The sequence below is a fragment of the Canis aureus genome, unplaced genomic scaffold (assembly GCF_053574225.1).
Source record: "Canis aureus isolate CA01 unplaced genomic scaffold, VMU_Caureus_v.1.0 ptg000226l_RagTag, whole genome shotgun sequence".
Lineage (NCBI taxonomy): Eukaryota > Metazoa > Chordata > Mammalia > Carnivora > Canidae > Canis > Canis aureus.
Genome location: NW_027554494.1, coordinates 30989 through 33841, shown reverse-complemented (window position 1 = coordinate 33841; position 2853 = coordinate 30989). Strand labels below are relative to the sequence as shown.

Below are 2853 nucleotides of genomic sequence, written 5' to 3'. Positions count from 1 at the left end.
CTCGTCTGGTTTCGGGGAGCTTAGCTTAAGTTCTCTTTGTTAAGTCGTTTCTGGCTAGTTCATTATGCAAAAGGTAAAAGGGGTAATCTTTGCTGTTTAATACTGTTAAGATGTCTTTCATCATTCCCTTACGGTACTATCTCTATCGCTCCAATTAAAATTTCTATCTCCTATACTTTTATTATTTAACTAAATGTTTTACTTTATATGTCTGTGATACTTAAGTTTGGGGTTAGTTGGGCTAGCTTTTGTTCAAAGTGGTCATAAGTAATGAAATCTTCTGGGTGTAGGCCAGACGCTTTAGTTAAGCTACACTTTGATTAATCCAAGCACACCTTCCGGTATGCTTACCTTGTTACGACTTGTCTCCTCTTGTGTCTTAGTTAAGTTAATATGGTTATGGTTGTGTCTTATTACTTGAGGAGGGTGACGGGCGGTGTGTGCGTGCTTCATGGCCCTATTCAATTAAGCTCTCTATTCTTAATTTACTACTAAATCCTCCTTCAGTTTTTAATTTCATAAAAACGTTCGTGGAATGTTCTTGGGTAGAAAATGTAGCCCATTTCTTCCCACCCCATAAGTTACACCTTGACCTAACTTTTTTATGTAAAATGATTGTGCTTACTATTCTACCTTTTGAGGGTTTGCTGAAGATGGCGGTATATAGACTGAATTAGCAAAGGGTGGTGAGGTTTATCGGGGTTTATCGATTATAGAACAGGCTCCTCTAGAGGGATATAAAGCACCGCCAAGTCCTTTGAGTTTTAAGCTATTGCTAGTAGTCCTCTGGCGAATTATTTTGTTGTAAAATTATCTATGTTTAGGGCTAAGCATAGTGGGGTATCTAATCCCAGTTTGGGTCTTAGCTATCGTGTAGTCAGATTATTATAAAGTCACTTTCGTGGTCTATTTTATGGTAACTGTAGCTTTTTACGGCTTAGTTAAGTTTTAACTTTAGTGCAAAGGTATCTTAAACACGCTTTACGCCGTGGGCCTATTAGTTTGGGTTAATCGTATGACCGCGGTGGCTGGCACGAAATTTACCAACCCTTTTTAGTATGGCTTAGTCAAACTTTCGTTTATGGCTTAATTTTTATCACTGCTGTATCCCGTGGGGGTGTGGCTTAGCAAGGTGTTATGAGCTACTTAAGAGTGTGCTTGATACCTGCTCCTTTAGATCACTGCTGATTTTAAGGGCATTCTCACTGGGGCGTGGAGACTTGCATGTGTAAGTCTACTAAGAACTAATAGGAAGGCTAGGACCAAACCTTTGTGTTTATGGAGTCGTGCGACTCATCTTGGCATTTTCAGTGCCTTGCTTTATTAATTAAGCTACATTAACTTATACTGAAATTGTAGTGTGTATAATAAATAAAATACATAGTAAATATGAGAGGAAAAAAAAAGGGGATGCTATCTATAGATAGACCACGAGATCGAATGCGTGTAAGACTGTTGTGTTAAGTTAACTAGAGTAGCAATACATTTGTATACAATTTAAATAAAGCTTGTGAGTATTGTATGCACTTAGTCCTGTTTTTGGGGTTTGGCAGGACATAAATAAGTGTATAATAGATGACATGAGTTTATGGGGGGTAAGGGGGGTTTGTATAAGTTAACTTAATGTCTTGCGCGTGTACGTACGTGTACACACGTGTACGTACGTGTACACACGTGTACGTACGTGTACACACGTGTACGTACGTGTACACACGTGTACGTACGTGTACACACGTGTACGTACGTGTACACACGTGTACGTACGTGTACGTACGTGTACGTACGTGTACGTACGTGTACACACGTGTACGTACGTGTACACACGTGTACGTACGTGTACACACGTGTACGTACGTGTACACACGTGTACGTACGTGTACACACGTGTACGTACGTGTACACACGTGTGTCCTAGAATTATATGTCCTGAAACCATTGACTGAATAGCACCTTGATTTTATGCGTGAGTTGATAAATGATAATGAATAAGTCCAGCTACAAGTTATTTGACTGCATTAGGGCCGCGACGGGCATATTCCCTGAGAGCAGAAGATAAGTTAGAGTTAGTGCCGTTGCGGTCATAGATGAGTGATAGCAGATTCCCCCCCTAAAAATAAAAGATACCAAATGCATGACACCACAGTTATGTGTGATCATGGGCTGATTAGTCACTAGTCCATCGAGATGTCCCATTTGCGAGAATTAGTAGGATTGGAATAAATAGAGTCATGGCCCTGAGGTAAGAACCAGATGCCAGGTATAGTTTCATGATAGTAACCCCCACATTAGCATGGGCCCGGAGCGAGAAGAGTGACATTACAGGCAAGGATTGATGGTTTCTCGAGGCATGGTGATTAAGCCCTTATTGGACTAAGTGATATGCATCTAGTTACTGTTGAGGATCAATGGGTTGTGGAATTGGACTAGACATGTCCTATGTAAAGATATAATATCATGTACATGCTTATATGCATGGGGCAAGCCATTAATGCACGACGTACATAGGGGAGGGAAAGAAGGATTTTTTGGAGATACTGACATAGCACAGTAGAGGTGGTCCAATATATGAATGTAGGGGGTGTCAGGGAATAGTTTAAGAAGAATTTCAGCTTTGGGTGCTGATGGTGGAGCAAGAGCTTCTTCCTTGAGTCTTAGGGAGGGCGACTACTCTCCATTTTTGGTTTACAAGACCAAGGTAATGATTATACTACAAAGACTCTTCATTTTAGAAGATTATTTTCGATAACGCTAATTGTTGGCATTAGAATCAATAGGATGGTGAAATATAGAATTGAGGCGACCTGTCCGATAATGATGAAAGGGTGTTCAACTGGCTGTCCTCCAATCCAAGTT

At 40.4% G+C, this 2853-nt stretch overlaps 1 pseudogene; it reads right to left on the bottom strand.

Moving 5' to 3' along the window:
• Nucleotides 1-318: 318 nt before the first annotated feature.
• LOC144309876 (18S ribosomal RNA) lies at nt 319-1273 on the bottom strand (annotated as a pseudogene).
• Nucleotides 1274-2853: the final 1580 nt, after the last annotated feature.